Source organism: Oryx dammah, unplaced genomic scaffold (assembly GCF_014754425.2).
Source record: "Oryx dammah isolate SB20612 unplaced genomic scaffold, SCBI_Odam_1.1 HiC_scaffold_11, whole genome shotgun sequence".
Lineage (NCBI taxonomy): Eukaryota > Metazoa > Chordata > Mammalia > Artiodactyla > Bovidae > Oryx > Oryx dammah.
Window position 1 is genome coordinate 10,121,236 of NW_024070195.1, and position 22,861 is coordinate 10,144,096.

General features: G+C 44.3%; 1 non-coding gene across 1 annotated transcript; it reads left to right on the forward strand.

The window, feature by feature from the left end:
- The first annotated feature begins 464 nt into the window (after positions 1-464).
- Positions 465-536, forward strand: TRNAW-CCA. Its single transcript has one exon. It is a non-coding gene; the product is annotated as a tRNA-Trp (tRNA).
- Positions 537-22,861: the final 22,325 nt, after the last annotated feature.

A 22,861-nucleotide genomic window follows, 5' to 3' on the forward strand; every position in this document is an offset into this window, starting at 1 on the left:
ATGCCTAAAGCCTTCCTGGTTGTTTGGAGGCCATTGTGGCCTCTATGGAAGATGAAGATGGCCAGGCTCCTCTATCCATGAGGTTGTTCAAGCAAGAATACTGGAGTGGGACCTTGATCTTGAACTCCCAAGCTCCAGAATCATGAGAAATAAAGTTTGGCTGTTCAAATTAAAAAAAAAGAAAAGAATATTGGAGTGGGTTGCCATTTCCTTCTCCAGGGGATCTTCCAGGGTTTGGACACCCATCTCGTGCATCTCCTGTGTTGGCAGGAGGATTCTTTACCCCTGAGCCACCTGGGAAGCCCCTCGTACACCTTTAATTTACATAATATCTCAAAGCTAGAGAGTCCATTGAAATGGAGAATCATTAAAAATGATAAAGACAGGGACCTTTTATATTAAAATTTTAAAATGTACATACATACTCCCAATATTTTAATGTTGGGCTAAGGCCTTATATTAATTCCCTGGTGGCTCAGAGGTTAAAGCGTCTGCCTCCAATGCGGGAGACCCAGGTTCGATCCCTGGGTTGGGAAGATCCCCTGGAGAAGGAAACGGCAATCCACTCCACTATTCTTGCCTGGAGAATCCCATGGATGGAGAAGCCTAGTAGGTTACAGTCCATGGGGTCGCAAAGAGTCGGACACGGCTAAGCAACTTCACCTTGCCCTAAGGCCTTATATTATTCTGATGGGCGGGGCCATGCTCAGTAAATCTTTAATCCATCTTTCTGGTGATGAGCGGGGCTGTGTTCCTTCCCTGTTGTTTGACCTGAAACCAAACTATGGCGGAGGTAAGGAAGATAATGGCAACCTCCTTCAAAAGGTCCCGTGCACACATTGCCAGACTCAGTGCCCCGACCCTGAGGCAGGCCATCTCTGACCCACGCCTCTGCAGGAGACTCCTGGTCATTTACAGGCAAGTCTGGGTCAGTTTCTTGTGGGGTCACTGCTCCTTTCTCCTGGGTCCCGGTGCACACAAGGTTTTGTTTGTGCCTTCCAAGAGTCTGTTTCCCCAGTCCTGTGTAAGTTCTGTAATCAAATTCCACTGGCCTCCAAAGTCAAATTCTCTGAGAGTTCTCAGTCCCTTTGTCAGATCCCCAGGTTGGGAAATCTGTTATGGGTCCCAGAACTTTCTTAACAGTGTGAGAATTTCTCTGGTATAATTGTTCTGCAGTTTGTGGGTCATCTGCTCGGCAGCTCTATGGTGGGGTTAATGGCAACCTCCTCCAAGAGGGCTTATGTCACAGGCTGTGTTACCAGGTGGCTGCACCCAGACCCTTGCCCCTGCAGCAGGCCACTGCTGTCTCGTCCCTCCACAGGAGACGCAAACACAGGTCTGACTCAGTCTCTGTGGGGTCTCTGGGTCTTGGAGCATACAAGGTTTTGTATGAGCCTTCCACGCGTCTCTGGTGGATATGGGGTTTCATTCTAAACATGATTTTGCCCCTCCTACCATCTTACTGGGGCTTCTCCTTTGTCCTTGGACATGGGGTATCTTTTTTTGGTGGAGAATGCCAGCGGAAGCAAGCTGGGGAGCGCCACAAGGGGCAGCAGCCACAGCCGCATGGTGCCGGTCAAGTGAGCTTTAGGAATGTGAAGTCAAGTGGGCTTTAGGAAGCATCACTACAGACAGAACTAGTGGAGGTGGTGGAATTCCAGTTGAGCTTTTTCAAATTCTAAAAGATGATGCTGTGAAAGTGCTGCACTCAATATGCCAGCAAATTTGGAAAACTCAGCAGTTGGCCATAGGACTGGAAAAGATCCGTTTTCATTCCAATCCCAAAGAAGGCCAATGTCAAATAAAGTTCAAACTACCACACAATTGCACTCATCTCTAATGCTGGCAAAGTAATGCTCAAAATTCTCCAAGCCAAGCTTTAACAGTACATGAACTGTGAACTTCCAGATGCTCAAGCTGGATTTAGAAAAGGCAGAGGAACCAGAGATCAAATTGCCAACATCTGCTGGATCATAGAAAAAGCAAGAGAGTTCCAGTAAAACATCTACTTCTGCTTTATTGATTATGCCAAAGCTTTTGATTGTGTAGATCACAACAAACTGTGGAAAATTCTTCAAGAGATGGAAATATCAGACCACCTTACTTGCCTCCTGAGAAGTCTGTATGCAGATCAAGAAGCTACAGTTAGAACTGGACATGGAACAACAGACTGGTTCCAAATTGGGAAAGAAGTAAATCAAGGCTGTATATTGCCACCCGCTTATTTAACTTATATGCAGAGTACATCAAGCAAAATGCCAGGCTGGATGAAGTACAAGTTGAAATCAAGATTGCTGGGGGAAATATCAATAACCTCAGATACACAGATGACACCTCCCTTATGGCAGAAAGTGAAGAAGAACTGAAACGCTTCTTGATGAGAATGAAAGAGGAGAGTGAAAAAGATGACTTAAAATGCAACGTTCAAAGAACTAAGATCATGGCATCTGGTCCCATTATTCCCTGGCAAATAGATGGAGAAACAATGTAAGCATTGACAGACTTTATTTTTTGGGCTTCAACATCACTGCAGATGGTGACTGTAGCCATGAAATTAAAACACACTTGCTCCTTGGAAGAAAAGTTATGACCAACATAGACAGCATATTAAAAAGCAGAGACATTACTTTGCCAACAAAGGTCCATCTAGTCAAAACTATGGTTTTTCCATGAGTCATGTATGGATGTGAGAGTTAGACTATAAAGAAAGCTGAGCACCGAAGAATTGAGGCTTTTGAACTCTGGTGATGAAGAAGACTCTTGAGAGTCCCTTGGACTGCAAGGAGATCCAACCAGTCAATCCTAAAGGAAATCAGTCCTGAATATTCACTGGACGGACTGATGCTGAAGCTGAAACTCCAATACTTTGGCCATCTGATGCTAAGAACTTACCCATTGAAAAATATCCTGATGCTGGGAAAGACTGAAGGCAGAAGGAGAAGGGGACAACAGAGGATGAGATGGTTGGATGGCATCACCAACTCAGTGGACATGAATTTGAGCAAGCTCTGGGAGTTGGTGATGGACACGGAAGCTGGGCATGCTGCAGTCCATGGAGTCGCAAAGAGCTGGACATGACTGAGCGACTGAACTGAACTGAACTAAGGCCTTATTTTATTTTTTTTAAATGTAGATCTACTCATTGGTGTTCTACATTTTTGTTTTTTTTTTTTTTTTTTTTGCTTCAATCATAAGCATAATGCATTAACTATGATTTCCAGATTTGACTTCTTAAAAGCCAAACAAGTTTAAGGCACTTGCAAAGCAATCTCACCATGGGATCCCCTGAGATTTTTATTCTTTTTCCCAGTCTTTTATGCTTGTCTCATACCCTGATGCTTCAGCTAGTAAAGAATCCACCTGCAATGCGGGAGACCTGGGTTTGAACACTGGTTGGGAAGATCCCTTGGAGAAGGGAATGGCTACCTACTCCATTATTCTGGCCTGGAGAATTCATGGAGTCAGACACGACTGAACAACTTTCACTTTCACTTTTTACTTTCACCCACACTCACTTTAACAGCAATTTTTTTTTTTTTTTTTGCAACTGCCTTTGTTTAGCCTTTACCAAAGCATTTGGCTTAAATTTCATTAAAAACAAACTACATCTCTCTCTTTTCTCACATATATTTCATCAGTTTACAAAATTTTTAACTCAATAAAGCAATTAGAATAAAGGAGATGGGGGAGGATAAAAATCAGGCAAAATGAAACAAAGATTTTAAAAGTCAGGATAGTGGTGTCCCTGAGGAGGGATGATAGGGGATAAAAGTGGTACTTCTGGGTGCTGGTTACATTTTGATTCTTAATCCTGGTCACAGGTTGGGTATGTCTATAAATGTTCATTGAACTAGACACATGGCATGTATATTTCCTGTACCTTTGATATACTCCAATAAAAAGTCTTAAAAAGAAGAAAAGGGAATGAGTTGTTCTGGTATCTGGCTGTAAATCTGGGCTTCCAGCATCCTGATTCCTCACTATTTGCTGCTGCTGCTGCTGATCCTAAGTCGTTTCAGTCGTATCAGACTCTATGCGACCCCATAGACAGCAGCCCACCAGGCTCCCCCGTCCCTGGGATTCTCCAGGCAAGAGCACTGGAGTGGGTTGCCATTTCCTTCTCCAATGCATGAAAGTGAAAAGTGAAAGTGAAGACGCTCAGTCATGTCCGACCCTCAGCAACCCCATGGACTGCAGCCTTCCAGGCTCCTCTGTCCATGGGATTTTCCAGGCAGGAGTACTGGAGTGGGGTGCCATTGCTTTCTCCGCACCATTTGCTACTTAGCTTAATAAGGAGCCAACACTGCATTTGGGTCATCTGACCTACCCCAGACCACAGAGGTCCTGGTTCCTATGCCTAGTCCCTCTGCAACCACTGCTTTCTGAAAGCCTTCCACTCCCTGCCTGCCAGTCTCCAGGATTTACCTCCTTCTCCATCTGGTAAGCAGTAACTTCCTCTCTGATATCTAACTCCTGTAATTCAGGGGCAGGATACCTCTCATGCCACAATAACTTTTGTTTGATCACCCAGTTCTCTAAGAAAGCTTTCCCCAGGAGAGTTGATTATGTCTCTAGTAATAAAGAGTCCTGTTTCCACCACCATTTCTCCTGCCCCAGGTGTGCTGGCACTGTGGCAAGGAGTCAATTCAATGAGAGCCACAGGGTGTAAAGCTGTGTCCTCAAGCCCAGCTTGGCCACTTACCAGCTGGGTCGCTGTGGACAAGTTACTTAAATTCTCTGTGCCTCAGTCTCCAAATTAAAAAACTGGCCTCCTTCATCAGGTTTGGGAAGATTTATTCAAAGAGCTCTTACATGTTAGTTGCTTCAATCGTAGCAATAAGTCATCATTTGTCCCTACCTGCAACCTGGCTTTCATTGCCCCTTCTGCCCCTTATTACATCAGAAGTGTCTGTTTACTTTCGAACCCTAATTATAGGTGACGTTCATGTTCTTCCATTAAAAAAAAAAAAAACTCCCAGGGGACTTCCCTGGTGGCACAGTGGATAAGAATCCACCTGCCAATGCAGGGGACATGGGTTCAATCCCTGGTCTGGGAAGATTCCACATGTCACGGAGCAACTGCAACTAAGCCTGTGTGCAACAACTACTGACCCCGAGCTCGTGAGCGGCAATGCACATGCTTCAGCTACTGAAGCCCACGTGCCCAGAGCCCATGCTCCGCAACAAGAGAAGCCAACATAATGAGAAGCCGGCGCAGCACAGCAGAGAGTAGCCCCTGGTCACCACAACCAGAGAAGGCCCATGAGTAGCAATGAAGACCCAGCACAACCAAAAATGATTCTGTTATTCAGTCCCTCAGTCATGTCTGACTCTGCAACCCCATGGACTGCAGCACGCCAGGCCTCCCTGTCCTTCACCATCTCTTGGAGCTTGCTCAAACTCATGTCCATCGAGTCGGTAATGCCATCCAACCATCTCGCCCTCTGTCGAGATGGTTGGATGGATTATATATAAAAATAATTATATATATATATAATTTTTTAACAAAAAGAAACTTCAGGGGCCCATGCAATCTGAAGATAGAGCTAAACCTCTGTATAAGTGTCCCCTGACATTCCATGCCAGTTAGAGACATTTTATCTACACAAAGTACACAAACAACCTTCCTGAGTGGGCCACCTAACTCTACATGCTAGCATTGCTGTGTCTTAGGTCTGAGCCAGCAAGGACACGATCAAACTTCCAGAAACTCTCTGGGATAGGTAATGTGATCCTACTGTGCAAATATATTGAGCTCAGAGAGGTTGAACAATTTACCCGAGCCAACATGGCAGGCAAAGAGCTGAGCTGCATTCAAGCCCAGCTTTTTCTGACTGTAAAACCCAGCCTTCCCAGGACTTCCCTGGTGGTCCAGTGGTTAAGACTCTGTGCTTCCAATACAGAGGGCTCCAGTTCAGTCCCTGGTGTGGGGCTTGGTCAAAATAATTATAAATAAAAACATAAAATTTTAAAACCCAGCCTTCCCATTAGGCCATGCTGTCACCTCGGGCACCAGGCACTACGTACGCATAGCAAGCAAATAAGAAGCACCGTTGACTTCACATGCAATGATCTAGTAGGGGAAGTAAGACAGAGACCCAATCAGAAGTTAAACATCCGAGCTACCCTGGAGGCTCAGTGGTAAAGAATCCCTTTGCCAATACCAGGGACACAGGTTCGATCCCTGGTCCAGGAAGATCCCACATACCAGGGAGCAAATAAGCCCATGCGCCGTAACTGTTGAGCCTGCGCCCTAGAGCATGGGCTCCACCACAAGAGAAGCCACTGCAATGAAAAGCCCAAGCATTGCAGCTGGAGAGTAGCCCCCCCTCGCTGCAACCCGAGAAAAGGCAGTGCAGCAGCGAAGACCTAGCACAGCCAAAAATAACTAAAAGAAGTTAAATATCAGGACAGGCCACAGATTATTAGGTATAAGGGTCTATACAGGAACCCTTAGGAATTCTGTTATCAGTCAGCCATCTGAGGTTGGATATTTTCTTCGCCAGAACAAAGTCCCCAGAGAACACTCTTTAGATCAAGCAGACAAAGTAACTGCAGTCAATGGGTCCAAGGGTCATAACAGAGCTGGAAAGGATGGACAAGCCAAGAATCAGAAGTAGGGTAAAGACGGAACCAAAGTTACTCTGTGCCAGGCCCCGAGCAAAGCACTGCATATTCCTTATCCCTGCTTTGGGGGTCCCCACAAATCACTGAATCTCCTAAGATTCACTGATTTGCCAGAAGGACTCATACAATTCGGAGAAGCTGTTTTGCTCACAGTCACCATTTATTCTAGAAAACAGATACAAATTAAAATCAGCAACAGTAAATGCATGTGGGGCAGAGTGCAGGACAGAGCAGGCTTGAGCCTCAATTGTCTTCCCCCACTGGAGATGCACAGATAATGCTTAATTATCCCAGCAACAATGTATGACTTGTACAGAGTGTCATCAACCAGGGACGTCACCAAGCCTTGGTGTCCAGGGTTTTACTGGTGGTCGATCGCGCAGGCACGAAGAGCCAACATGTCTCAACCTAACTTCTCAGTCTTCATCCCCGCCAGCATTCAGACTGGAACAGTGTGACCCAAGGCCTCCATCATAAATCACATTGTTAGCTTGAACTACCTGGCATGGCCCGAGGCCCCAAATAAACAGACACTCTCAATTGATAGGATATTCCAAGTGTTTAGGGGTCATCTCCCAGGAGCCGGTCAAGGGCCAGCTTCTTTGGAACAAGGTTTGAACACTCCAAACCTGCTGAGTCAATCCTTTACTGCAAGCCTCACTTCATTTTCACAGTAATCCTATATATCAGTGCTATTATCCTCACTTGATAGATGAGAAAACTGAGGCTTAGACAGTTGAACCAAATGGCAAGGTCACCCACTAGTAAACAGAGGAGCCAGGGTTACGCGCCAAGTGTGTCTGGCTTCAGAGCCCACACTCATGTGCTTTATTCTGCTGCTGCCCTGTTCATGGCCACTGGTCTCAAGAGGAACTAAATAAAGCCTGTGAGTAATTCTGTGCTCTCTGTTCCAGTGAAGAAAGAATTTCAAGCCAGGCTGGGTTCCACAGGCCTGGACTGTCCACCTGGAACAAATCTCTATCCTAGCACTCAGCACATGGCCTTGCTTATCTGTCCCTCCCATCAAACTGTGGGGGCTCCAGAGGAAGGCTGCGGCATGAGTCACTTGCCTGTGTCTCCTATACTTGGCACGTGTACTATGAACACAATTATTTTCTTTTTAAAAAAAAAAGCATTTATATTTATTTGGCTGCGTTGAGTCTTAGTTGCAGAACATGAGATCTTCATTGCATCATGTAGGATCTTTCGTTGCAGGGCACACACTCTCTAGCTGTGGCCTGAGGGCTTAGTTGCTCCTAGGCGAGTGGGATCTTAGTTCCCCAAGCAGGGACCAAACCCCGTGTCGCCTGCATTGCAAGGCAGATTGTTAACCACTGGACCACCAGGGAAATCTCAACTATTATTTTCTAGCTAAACTAAATGTCTTCGCGATCGTCACTTTGAAAAACTATCTTCACAGGTTAAAGACAGAATATTTAATTCATATGACTGACAACCGCAATTAGAAAACAGCAGTACTTAGGACCAAAAGTCATGGATATACAAAAACAATATGACAAACTTAGGGTCATTAGAGAAAAAAAAAAAGATAATTTTCAAAAAAGTGAAAGACATCAAACATTGACACATGTAAAACATGTATCAAAAACGTATATAATCCACCAGTGAGGGATCATTAGGATAGGAGAACTAATTTAGAGAATTCAAGGAACGGAGGTTTATATGGTCAGTTTCATAAAGTCTGCCAAAATTACTTTTCTGAGTTAGAGACCAAACTGGCTAATGACCTACAGGATGATAAAACTGTAAGTGTCAGGGTTATTTTCTCTACTGTTCAGAAGCCTTTTGTATTCTAATGAACAAAAGTCTCTAGGTTAACATGGAACTTCACAGTGTCTTGAGCCCTGAGCAAGAGTAAATAATAATTCAAGCGAAAGTACATTCTCTAGTGAATTAAATAACACTTGGATGAGCTTATTAGACAATGTCCCAGGATGACATTGAAAGTTTTAGGTAATTTTTCTTAATAACTGATATAATTTTTAACATAAACATAGCTTAGAGTTTCACGTCAACAAATCACAATTAGATTGATATCTTCAGAGTCTCTATCTAAGATCTAAAGCACTTTGCAAACAACTATTTTGTCATTTCCCAAGCTTACCTGATATGCTTTTGCATAGCAAACAGAATTTCATATTCTGTATTGCAGGAATAATGTCAAAATGCAGCATATTAAAAAACTATTGCCAGAGCAAACAGAGGCATCAACTGCCAGGGAAAAACAGGGATTATCAAAAGAATACCAGCTAAAGCTCTGTCAAAACTAGAGCCCTCCAAAAATACTAATCCTCCAGTATTACAGTTAACTATTTGTTTAAACACATTTAATCCATCAAAGATACTGTTTTGATTGAGTCACTTGTCCTCATGAATAAACGGTAATGGGCTTGAATTTCCACTACAGTTTTTAGACTCTTTAGAGTCCAATAATTGCTAAATTTTTTTTTCTTTTTAACTCCAGCAGAGGCTGTTCTGAAGTTTGTTTTTCACTATGCATGAAAAAATAGTTTGATAAGAAGCTCAGCAGTGGCAATCAAGTTTAGAGAGCAGGCTTAGGAAAGGGTATTTTAACTACTTATTAACTTTTAAAATATTGCAAACCCTTTACAAGAATCTGTTTACATAAAACGAATGCAGTAATTAGAGATTATTCTCATCTTTTTGTTAAGATAAGTCCCTAAGAATCTCAGTTCTTCACTTTGAGCTAGTCCTTCATCTGGCACACCTGGAAAATGCTTTAAAACTAGAACTCAACCACCCCCGAGATTCTGCTGAAGCAGAAGAGCTCAGGAACACACACAGGGAAACCTCACCAATGAGTGTGACGCACACCCAAGTATGGGGATAACTAAGATGAGAGGACATGGTCCGCTGGTGGCCTTTTTCATATAAAAGGGCATCCTTGGAAATACTGACTCCCAGATACTAAAAATAACTTAGGAAACTTGAACCTGATACACTTGCAGAAATTCTCTCTATATATTCTACAGTTCTAACCTAAATGAAGTGGCCTGGACGTAGTCCCCAGATAGTTACAGTTAATGAGCTTTTTACTCTGTATCCTTAATCTTGCATCTCGTAGAAGTCGTTCAGTTTCAATCCACCCTATCAAATGCTATACACTGAAGCCTAGGTCAAGTGTGGGAATGAAGGTCCATGGACTGCATTCATCCCTTTGTTTTGGTAAATAAAGTTTGATGGGAGCACAGCCATGCTCATTTATTTATATATCATCATGTACTGTCAAGTTAGTCACTCAGTCATGTCCAGCTCTTTGTGGCCCCATGGACTGTAGCCTCACCAGGCTCTTCTGTCTACGGAATTCTCCAGGCAAGAATACTGGAGTGGGTTGCCATTTCCTTCTCTAATATAGTGCCAATGTAAAATACTAAAAAGGACATAATCTCACTCCTGTGGTTTTCCTACAAGATACGCAAAATTCAAATGGAAGCATGAGAAAACATCAAATAAATCTTTGAAGATGTCAGAGTAGCCAAAAAAAAATGTTTTTAATAGAAAACTATTGCAGATTAAAGGATATAAAATGACATGAGAACTTAATGCAATGGATGATTCTGGATTACTTCCTGAGCAAAAAAGAACATTACTGGAACAATTAGTAAATCTTGAATAAGATCAGTAGGTTACATAGCAGTATTACTAATGTTAATTTTCTAGTTTTAATGACTTATTGCAGTTGTGTATGGCCATGTCCTTATTTTTTAGGAAATTCATTCTGAAGTATTAAGTGATAATGGGGCAATATATTTGCACCTTATTCTCAGAAAATAATAAAAACATGTGTATGCAGTAGTATGTTGGTATTTAATAACCAGGCTTCCAACATACGTGCATATATATGTATACACAAAAGCTTAGTATAAGTTTACTGATAAAAAAGTATAGAGTACAATTTACCAAAAAAAAAAAAAATTAAATATGCACTATACTTTGTTGTAGATTCTATATAGCCAATTGATCCTCACAAAATGCTTTTGATGATTTTTGCCAATCTTTTACACCTGTAGACAACTTGAGGTTGCTGTTCACAATCAGCTATAGACAAAGCACACACTAATCTGCATTATCATCAGTGTCTCATTACTTTCTTAAATATAGGTAAACAAGGGACTCCCTTGGTGATCCAGTAATTAAGACTCTGGCTTTTAATTCAGGGGACTCAAGTTTGATGCCTGGTCAGGGAACTAAGATTTCATGTACCATGTGGCAAAAAAAAAAAAAAAAAAGATAAAAAAAAAGTAACTCAAGCCCTGATTTGTCTCCGTGAGTGCTCACTAGATATGGAACTGGGAAGAGATGAACAATAACTCTACAATATCATATTTCCACCATAAATAGAAGAAAATCACCTCCAAAGTATAGAGGGTAGTAAAATAATCAGGAGCATTGATCATTTGAGTATTGACTTATAGTGTATTTGTTTGTTTGGAATTTACAGGAGGCCTTGGTCACTGAAACATCTGCCTTTTCACTTTCACTTTTAATATTGAATTGTAAGCTGAAATAATTTAATGTTTAACAATGACATGTTAAACAACCGGGGTTCCCAGGTGGCGCTAATTGTAAAGAACCCGCCTGCCAATGCAAGACACTCGAGACATGGGTTCCATCCTTGAGGGGAAGATCCTCTGGAGGAGGGCATGGCAACCCACTCCAGTATTCATGCCTGGAGAATCCCATGGACAGAGGATCTGGCAGGCTATGGTCCATAGCGTTGCCCAGAGTCAGACATGACTGAAGCAACTTAGCATATAGCACACACACACCCATGTTAAACAATTGGCTCACAAAGGTCAGAAATTTTATCAACAGAGCCTTTTAAGACAGAACCAACTGGCCCCAGGAAACCGCTGTGAAAGAGCCATGAAGCAAATGGGGTGAAATTTCAGTATTCAGGAAATCTAAATAGATAGTATACAGGAATTCTACCTACCATTCCTACAACTTTTCTAAAATCGAAAATCACTTCAAAACTCAAAAGCTTAGAAAATCCATCAACAAAACGAATTCACGGATGTATGTCAGTTCTCTCCTTATATAGACATGACGCAAACTAGGCACCTCTTTTTGGCACTGCTTAAAAAAAAAAAAAAATGGAAGGAAGGGGAAAAGTGCCTTCAGGGGAAGGTGAGCACTAACATTTCAAGGACCATCGTCAAGCCCCTCATCCACTTCATTAACAGCCCATCATTTCACGGGGAGGTCTGTTCAATTTGTCTATGGTTAAGTTCCCCACCACGCAAGCAAGTGTGATAAAGCAGGTGCATACACAGTACCCTAGGAGCATGGTGACTTTTGATCTTTCCTCCCCTTCTCCTTCACAGACCTTCACCTATTCATCCCTGTCCTTTATTTATGAAAGAAGCAACACAACAAGAATGCGTGCATGATATATGACAGTTGGTTAACACACAGTGAGGAAGTCTTTTCTCCCCATGGGGCATCTGTGTTGCATCTGTGAAACTTGAACTCTTCCCAACCAAGCATTCTAACGTCCTGCTTTAGACATCAGCGTCCAGACGGCTTGAGAGTTGGAGACCCGGTGTCTACCCCACCTCCGAGAGCTGCCCCTGCAGCAGGGTGGCACTCCAGACTGCCCCCCTCCCCCGGCTGGAACATGGCCACGCCTTGATGTGAAGCAGCTGTCCACGGCGCAACAATGCAGGGCAGTTTGGGACAGGAAGTGAAAGATACCACATCCTCTTGAAACTGCAAGGAAAATTTATTAGGGCCTATTATCATGGCTTCACAGTTGTTAAGAAGTAGCAGTTGGGCTCTCCTATTACCAGGCCATGTGGGGGAGGCCTTGGTTTCTGCAGTGTCTGTCTCTCAACTTTCATCTGGAGAGGAATGTCACTGCCCACCCCCATGCTTGATCAGAACACTTCTAAGGCAGTCCCTCTGAAAGCCCCCAGAGGGTGGTCCTTGTAAATCTGTAGTGAATGCTGACTATGCCATTAAGGGCTTGGGTGCGCATTAAGATGAAGTCACCAAGATTCTGCCAGAGTGCTTAAATATGCGGAATCAGAGGATTCTAGTAGCCGTAGAGCTCATTTCATCCAATCTGACGATCTGGTTGGAGACAAAATACACACACTGCCAAAGATCCCTTACAGCTCAAGGCTACACATTAGAGACGTCAGATGCGTGCTAGGGATAAAGTGCAGGAAGGCAAGAGGAAAGAGTGACTATGGAAATCTTCAGGACACCCTGCTCTCCCCAAAGAGAGGAAGCTGAGGAACCCTGCCTTCAAAACTTTCATTTATTTCCAGAACAAGTCTTCCACCTGATGAAACAGGAATTAACAAGCAACAGAGATAAAAGGAGCAGAGGTCTCAGGGTCTTAGGGCCCGGGAAGGAGACAAACAGGTGGCAATGTTAAGGGGGAAGGTTTAATAACCTGAGATTCCATTGGTTCAACAAAGAAGGTCCTAATCTTCAAGCTGACTCTCTACACATATGGGTTTATAATCAGAGGCCCCAAAACAGTAATCAATCTTCAGCCTCCAGCAACACAGACTTGGTGCATTAGAAGAAGGAAGTAAGGAAGAAGTGTTTGCCTTTGTTTTTGATTTCTGTGTTTTGTTTCCTTCTGGCTTACCTACATCTGTTTGCAAGCTCAGCCCAGCACCCATTGCCCGAGGGACTATTGGCACTTCCTCCTCCTCTGGCTTCCCCCCGCCAGCACACACACACACACACACACTCGCCTTCCTTTGGCATCCAGAGCTCTGGACGTGGGGTTCAATAGGTGCGTGGCAACCCCCAGCACTTACACTACATCAGACATAAGGAGGAGCGCCTGCTTGGCCAGCCACCAAGCTTGGCTCTCTCGGAGGTTCTGGAAAGGGAGATAAAATGTGCCTTTCGCAGTGAAATGTTTGCAGACTTCATATCGAATTCACGTCACAGACGGCCGGACACAAAGCAGAATTCTGAGTCCTGCTCGCTGCCAAGGCTGGCCTCCCACTGTGAAGGCAAGGAATTGTGCCTCCAGGGGTCTATAGGGAAAGAGGGAGAGGCCAGACCCAGGGATGGGCAGGGGGCTGTTATCATCCACAGGGGTTACACCCGTGACCCTGACAGAGGTCCACTGCTGCGGCCCGAGGGGCTGCCTGCTGGGCCCCAGGCTCTCCACCAGCCCACCCTGTGGGAACTGGCTGCTTGCAGCAGGTTGGGGACCCTCCTGTGTCCAGTCGCAGTGACCTGTTTACACATCTTCCCCATTTCTGAGTTCAGCTAACAGACTCCTGCTGGCGCACCCTGAGGGTCTCGCAAGCACATAGTTTAAGGTTAAGGCCCTCCCAATTTCAAGCCTGAAGCGAGTACTAAGGTCAGAAATGGGTCATGGAGACACCAAGAGCAATTCCAGCTCCGGGCCCCTGAACCCTTGTGACAGCGCACTCACAGGCAGGGCCGAGGTCGACCTCCAGCACCTCAAGGAGAGCAGCTGCTCAGCCGCAAAGGCTGGCATGTCAGCTCACCTCCGAGCTGTCGACCCGGGCTCCTCCGTCCTCTGTCAGATCGGGTCCAAGTCCAGACACAAACCCCAATGTCCCTATCCCGCATCCTCCCCTCCCTCAGGTCTTGAGCTCCTGTAGTTACCAAGGATTAGACCAGTTCTTGTCACCTTGCCTGGCAGGCTACAGTCCATTGGGTCACAAACAGTTCAACTGAAGCGATTTAGCAAGAAAACGCGCATGTCACCTTGCTCAGATTAAGGTGAAAGTGAAAGTGTTAGTCGCTCAGTTGTGTCTGACTCTTTGTGACCCCAGAGAATATAGCCTGCCAGGCTCCTCTGTCCATGGGATTCTCCAGGCAAGAATACTGGAGTGGGTTGCCATGCCCTTCTCCGGGGGACCTTCCCAACCCAGGGATCGAACCCAGGTCTCCCACATTGCAGGCAGATTCTTCACCATTTGAGCCACCAGGGAAGCCCCTGTTGGACATCAACTGTTCTTGTTTTGCAAGAGTTAACTTTTCAGGAGGAGCTTGCCGATGCCCAGGAAAGATCTGAGGGAATCTCGGCAGGACTAGGTACATTAAGGAGGCTGAGGAAAGGGAACTTTGAGGGAGAAAAAAAAGAGAGAGAGTGAAACAGGGAGATAAATGGGTAACAGAAACAGGATAAAAGAAGAGAAAGATCAAAGCCAAGTTAGTGGGAAAAGGTGGCACAGCTAAGGACATACTGTTTATCTTGTGCAATTTTTGCTGGAGTCAAACTTGAAAAATTGATTAGCCTCCCAATAGCTGCCGCATCTCTCTTCCCTTTGCTGTTAGTAGCATTTGGAAGAGAGTTATTCGTACTTGAGCTCTGAAGAAAGCATATTAGATTATATGTCTGTAAGGCTCAGACCTTGAACCTCCTCAGCCTATACTAAATCAGTCTTGACTTTCTCCTTCTGCGGATTCAGAATTGTAGCCACTTCTAAGGGCAAAGGTGACCCTCTGGGTGGCCTGCACTCTCACCCTAATTGGTATCAGCCGGTCTTTGGGGAAAGTGAGTGGAGGCATAGGAAACATTGTGGATGGCAAAAACTCTGCTCTGATTAAGAAAACAATTCTGGGGACTTTCTTGGTGGTTCCAGCAGTTAAGAATCCGTCTTCCGATGAAGGGGACACAGGTTCAATCCCCAGCAGGGAACTAAGATCCCACATGCTGCAGGGCAACTAAGCCCAAGAACCACAGCCAAGACCTGATGCAGCCAAAGAAATATTTTTTAAAAAGAAAAGAAAACAATTCTATTTACAACAGCGTAAAAAAGAATAAAATACCTAGGAAAACAATCAGCCAAGGAGGTGAATGACTTGTATAGTGAAAACCACGAAACGTCACTGAAAGAAATTTAAAAAGACACAAAAAGGAAGACATCCTGCGTTCATGAATTTGAAGACTTCATATTGTTAAGGTGTCAATACTACTCAAAGGAAATCTATAGATTCAATGCACTCTCTATCAAATCCCAATGACATGTTTTTGCACAAAAAGAAAACTTCACTCTAAACCATATACAGAATCTCAAGGGACTCCAAATAGTCAAAAAAAAAAATCTTGAAAAAAAAGAACAAAGTGGGAGGTCTCACAGCTTTGTCAGCTTGGCTTAATTCAAGTCTCATCATGAACTGATCTCCAGTTTTCCACAGCTAACCTAGTCTCTTCTCTTCCTGGTCCTTTGGTCCAACCAAGGCTGTGGGTCTAACTTCCAGTTACGCCAGCTACTTAATGTATCTCCTTCTAATCCCTGTAACGTCTTTCCTTTTTCTTTCAGGATCAGACTCATGCTCCCACCTCCTGCACAAAGATTACACCAACTGTTGGCAACCCACATCTCCCCATTCCCTGAGGTCCAACCGTACTATCACCTGAACTCCGCTGTTTAGCACTTTATTTGTCTGACAGCAATTGAGTTCTTTTCACATGCAGAGCACTAGAGATTAGGTCCACCAACTATTGCTTTCCAGCTGACTCATTCATAAGTCTTGCCTGGATCACTAGAGGGTAAGTTTCTTAAGGATTACTCCATGCATATCTTTCCAAGCTTCCACACAGGAGATGCTACCAGATCCAATACAAGGAATTCATTGGTTCTCATTGCCAATTCAATGGCAAACTGGATATAATAACAAAAGCACTTTAAATCTTTTGAGTTTGAACGGAAGTTCGAGTTGGAGGGTTTGCCAGATGTAAACTAGACCTTTTCGTGATCATTTCATAGTATATTCAAATATTAAAACATCGCATACCTGAAACATATAACATTGTATGTCAATTATATCTCAATTTTTTAAAAGGGTTTGAGAATTTATTTATGCAAAATTCTTCCTTGTACCCCTTCCAACCTTTATTCTGAAAAACAAAATCCCCATAAAGTGAATAATAGGGAGAGGCGTGGAATCAAGATAGGTGTTTTGGAGGAAAAAGTACTTGGAGTTTGTCATATTTCATGTGAATTTAGTCTGTTGGTAGTGTATTAGCAGTGTTAGGAAAAGAGTTTAAGGAGGAAAAAATAGGCTAAGAATTCTCCCATATAGTTTGGGTTACCATATCTCAGCTTTATCTCCTTCAACAGTAATTAGATGTGCTCTTTTTAGTCCAGTCATCCCCTCAACAGCTCACAAACACAACCTCACAACTGGGAAACCACACCCTGGACTCAGAGAGTGGACTTCTGCTTCTGACACCCCATTCGGAACATCAGATTGAATTTGAGATTTCCAAGTAGAGAAGTCCACTCTCCATTCCAGCGAGTTTGTACAGTAAATGGAGTCTGAGTAAATATAATTATGTGTGATTTAAGATTTCTTTTTTCAAAAGGAACCAACTCATGAAAATTTCATAGAAAGGAAATAGAAAATCGAGGGCAGGATGTAAAAATGTGAACAATCATAGACGCAAATGTGTTAAGTGGGAACTTCCTAAAGGGTTTTTACTGTCTCTGGCTATATATTCTACTTATCGCCAAAATTGAGACTAACAAGCTTCTGTTTTTCTTAGCAGACTTCCTGAAGGAAGGAACCAAAGGAAGCAGTGTTCGGCATGTCCCTTTTGGAAGCTGCTCTGAGAGTATTTACCCCTGTCCAGCCCACCTCAAAGTACGCTAACACTGGATCCATCCTGAAAGGTCTGGCAGCAACAAAAGGTGTTGACTACTGCAATGAAAGACCTACTTAACCCAAGCGCTCTGCACATAGACATGCTTTTGCCCCTGCTTCTGTTTGCCCGGCATCCATGCCAGGTCAGGCCCTTCAAACAAGCCCCTTATGTCCCCAGGAAAATGGCAGGGCCAACCCAGGTGGGAAAGGGCCCGTGTTTAGACATCCACAATCCATCATGCCAAAGGGAAAGCAACGAAAATATTTAACCAACAGCCAGACCAGGGCAACTGGGCCAGAAGGCAAACAGCTGAGATGTGCTGAGGGATCCGAGGGGCTTTCTCCACTCCAGTAGCTGTTGGGAGATTAACTTTCCCTTGCTGTCTTTCCTCCTTCGGAGTCCTGCCTCGCTCACAGGGATCTTCTGAAGGCTGTTGGGCTGATAATACAGGATCTGTGCAGAGCTCAGAGCTTGTGTACACTGTTGAAAGGCAAATGGTCTGAACGTGAAACACAGATTAGGCAGTTCTTATAGCACAGCCAGCTTCTGTGGTTTCTGTTTTACCTCTCAGAATTTTTTTTAATTAAAAAAAAAATCTTTTTTTTAAACAGAATGCATGTTCATATTTTATTTCCTAAAGATGAGTGAACTTGTCAACCATAAGAACGCCTTTTAGGCCAAATAACGTCTTGGACTACCATGTGCTAGTAATTGCATTTTAATTTCCTTTGATGGAGAAAATTCAATGACAAAAGGCTATTATAGGTTATGCAACTCTATAAATATGTATACTAGCACAATAGCCTCTACAGACATTTGCAAAACTTACATAGAAGATATTATTCATTCACCACCTCCAGTTTCCACCCTGCCAATGCCACCCCTCTGTTCCTTGTACCCTCTTCAAGGATTAACTTCACAGGTTGTTCTAGGGCCAGAGCTCACAAATTCCCACTGAACTGGTTCTCAGGGCAGAGATTTAAGGGAGGAGAACATTATTTTACCCATAACTCATCTCCTCTCCTCCTCTTCATAACAGCAGAGACCAGAAATACAGCAGACACTAGAGATGCCACAGCTGAGGTGGTCAGTCCCAAATACCCAGGGTTTCCTAGCACCCATGAAGGGAGCAATGGCTAAAAGGCCTAAGAGACAAAAGCACTGAATTTTCGTTGGTTTCTCAAGAAGAGAGTGACTAACTGAAATCCAAGATTTATAAAACTAAGAATAGGTGGCATCATCTATTGAAAATGCTTTAGAACTGTGGAGAGGACTCTTGAGAGTCCCTTGGAGAGCAAGGAGATCAAATCAGTCAATCCTAAAGGAAATCAAGCCTGAATATTCATTGAAAGGACTGATGCTGAAGCTCCAATACTTACCTGATGCGAAGAGCCGATTCATTGGTAAAGACCCTGATGCTGGGAAAGATTGAGGGCAGAAGAGGGCAACAGAGGATAAGATGGTTGGATGGCATCACCAATTCAATGAACATGAGTTTGAACAAACTCCAGGAGACAGTGAAGGATGGAAGCCTAGCGTGTTGCAGTCTATGGGGTCGCAAAGAGTTGGACACAACTGAGCAACTGAACAAGAGCAAAATTGAAAAAGTCAAAGCCTGAAGCTGGATGCTTGCTATCCCAAAGGTAAAGTAAGACCAAAAAGGTCCCTTTTCTCCAGAAGAAGTGTTCTTTCTGACATCTATCAACACAAATCTTGGCCACTGAAGCAAATACAGCAAGGTTGGTGATGCAGTCTTTGGTCCCGTCCCAAGCAGGCAATCAATTAATATTTCATGACTGCATGAAGAAGAAAACAGTACTCTGGCCACCATAAAGGACAGCATGGTGTCCGAGCCCTCACTCAGGTTCTGTGGCTCCAGCACCCAGGTCTGGGGGCCTCGGACAAATTAGGTCTGCAGGTTGGACGAGCACGGGCCACGCCTCCGCTCACTTCCCATCTTTCATCCAGGCAGGTCCCAAAACACTTGTCTGGCCGAGCTGATGGATGGGCCTGGAATGGCCTTGTTTGCCGCCCGGGTGAGGCGCAGCAGCTGTTTAACAGCCCTGCAAGTGACCCTGGTCAGGACTTTCAAGGCAGGAAGCACAGAAGAATAGAGTATCCACTTAACATGACCACAAAGGCACGGGGAGGAGGGACTTCCTCCCCTTGTAAATGGCCAGCAGCCGGGTGCTCTAATTACACACACACGCAAACCGGGGAGGGGGGAGAGCTGAGAGGGGAGAGGGAAGGGCTCAAAATTGCTCCCGAGACACCCTAGCTGGGCTCTCATTCCCTGAGAAGACACAGGAACTCGCAGCCCCATGAGCTGCCCCAGATGGGGAACACCGAATCTCCACCAGTGACGCATGTAACAACATCCCCGCCCCAGCTACTCTCTGGCTCTTCCTGTGGCTCCTTCACTTGTCCCTCTATTGGGGAACTATGCTGTTATGTATCTCCATAGCCTGGAGAGTCTTCCTGGGCCTTCTCCACATCCCCCCGGCCATGCCCCACTCACTGGTTTCTCCCCCTCCTTCCCAGATGTCACCCTTTAAAGAAGGAAAAAAGGAAGCAAGAACACTAATTTGAAAAGATACTTGCACCCCAATCTTCAAAGCAGTCTTATTGACCATTGCCAAGAGATAGAAGCAACCAAGTGTCCACCAACAGATGAAAGGATAAAGAAGATGTGATATAGATATAGATAAAGATACAGATAGGTTAGTTAGACAGAGATATACATAGATCTGTCAAGTGGAGTATTACTCAGCCATCAAATAGAAAATTTTCCATTTGCAACAACATAGAGGGACATGGAGGGCATTATGCTAAGTGACATAAGTCAGACAGAAGGACAAATACTATATGATGTCACTTACACGTGGAATACAAAAAATACAAGCTAGTGAATGACAAAAGAAACAGACTCACAAATATAGAGAACAAACTAGTGATTGCTATTGGGAAGAGGGAAGTGGGGAGAGGAAGATGGGGTAGGGGATTAAGACATATAAACTACCATGCATAAAATAAATGGGGATGTATTATATAACAAAGGGAATATAGCCAATATTTTGTGATAACTATAAATGGAATATAATCTTTTTAAATTGTGAATCACTATATTGTACTCCTGAAATTTATATAATATTGTCCATCAACTATACCTCAACAAAAAATAAATAAATAAAAATAAACATAACACACACATACCAAAAAAGAAAAAAGAATGAAAGAAAGAAAAAAGAACACCCAATTTCAGTGGACTCTCATTGCCCTCTCTGATACTGCTGACGTTTGTTCAAGTGTGGTGGGCAGCAGGAAAGTTCCAGGTAGAACTTCTCCTATGGGCACATATTTTCTGCTCCCTCTTCATCCAGCCACAGAGCTTGAGGTGCCCCCGAGCTTTGTGCCTTTTCCCTGCCAAGTTTAATTGAAACCTAAGAGATACTGTTCTACCAATGGCTGTGGTTTCTTGCTACAGAGGTGAATGGAGGCGGGTCCATGTTTTTGCAAGACCTGAAGCTGGTACAATTTTTATTTATTTTTTTAATATTTATGTATTTGACTGCACTGGGTCTTAGTTGCAGCACACAGACCTCCAATCTTCTTTGTAGCAGATGTGATCTAGTTCCCTGATCAGGGATCAAACCTGGGCCCCCTGCATTGGGAGCTTAGTTTTAGCCACTGGACCACCAGAGAAGTTCTCGAAGCTGGTACAATTTTTAAAAATGCAAACTGTATAAAAAATTATAAATACATATTAGGTGAAGGGCCTTGAAAGAGGCTTATGCAAGTGATGGGCTCCAAAGCGTAAATTTTGTTCAGTCGCTAAGTCGTATCTGACTCTTTGCGACCCGTGGACTGCAGCCTGCCAGGCTCCTTAGCTTTCTGCTTAAATCTGCAGCTGGGAAGACATAAGTACATAAACACTCTTCTCCCGAGTTTCAGTGTCCTGAGAAGGGGCCAAATCCCAAGTGGGTACTAGGCACTCCTCGGAGGAGTCAGGAGGAACGCCCTCTGCATGCCTTTCTTCTTTATTTTCCTTCCTCCCTCCCACTTAAAAGCTGCACAGATGGATGCAGAGATGTGCTGAGTCCGAGCCAGTGATGGCCCTCCTAGGAGAAGCTGCGCGGGTCCACCTTGATGGGTTGGCTAATGAACCCAGCCTCCTGAGGAGTTCCTGGCTAGAGCAGGCAGGCTAACGCTGAGTCACCAGCCCAGGTAGGCCTTGGCCAAGCATGTATCAGGGCTTCCTGCATGCACTGCACCCAGCGAGGAGCTATGAAAGCACAGTAAAAGCGGAAATACTAGTTAGCCCTTTCCTCCACGTGGGAGCCAAAACTCTTGGCCCAGGGATCAGGGAACCCGGCAACACTTGGTCATGCTGTGTCGTGCTGGGCTAATTTAGCATGGCTGAATGGGCTGAGGTCACAGAAGACTTAAGTGCCTGGTGTTAGAACTAACTGGGTAATGTAAGTCAGAACCGTGTGCTCTGGGCCTCCCCTGCTTCATGTATGAAGCTCCAGAAGTGAGTTTGCCTGAGGTCCCCTCTCATCCTGTGTATCCCCAGGATTTCCATCTTGGCATTTGCTCTATTTATTTGAATCATCGTATTCCCTGTATGGTAGCTGAGGCCTGTACCTCAGTTATCCCAGCTTTCCAGGCTCCCATTGCCTTATCCCCTTCTCCTGCCCTAAATAAGACTTCTGATCAAATTATAAACAACTTTGTATGAAAATGGGAAAACAGAACATCAACCTGCAAAAGGGTTTATGGAGACATGATAGAGATGCAGGGATGAGGGAACAGGTAAGAAAAAAAAAGATAAAGTGTCTTCTTCTTTCTCCTCTTTTGAGGAACATGTCCTGTTGGTGCCATGATGGCTATTGTACGGAAAAAAAAAAAAAAGGCAAAGGAGCCAACACCCTTCGCAGAGGCCAGTGCCAGGGGTAAGAGGAGGTGCCCAGGGAATGATAACTTCAACTGAATCAGACAGGCAGTCTCCTGTGATACCAACCAGCCAAGGAAACAGTCCAAGGCCTAGTGAGCCTTAGTGAGCTTCCTCTGTAGTGTTTCACCCACCTCCAATAATGCAGCTCCTTGCAGCTCCTTGCAGGGGACACTTCAGGGTCTTTAATAAACAATATGGATCCATGACCCTGTCCTGGGGCCCCTGGTGACTGAGCTTCACACAAATCTGATTTCAGGGGCTAATATTAGGTTGAACCATCTGAAATTGACATTATTCAATCATGTTGATGTCCGAAGAGAATGACAATTCCGTGAGCTTCAATCTAATAAGGCAGACTGGTATTCAAATATTAAACACGGATCGGCTGACTTCCCACCTGCTCTCTCTCTGAACAGTACACATAAATTGGGAGGTGGGTGGGGGAGGGGAAGTGTTTCTTGTTCCCTGCAAAAGGCAGTGCTTCTCGATGGGGTGATGTTGCCTAGCCAGGGGATGTCTGGCAAGGCGTGGAGACAGTTTTGGTTGTAACGACAGTGGTGGGGGAGCGTTACTGGCATCTGAGAGGTAGAGGCCTGGGAAGCTGCTATGCAGCCTCTCAAGCATAAAGAAGCCCCCCCACC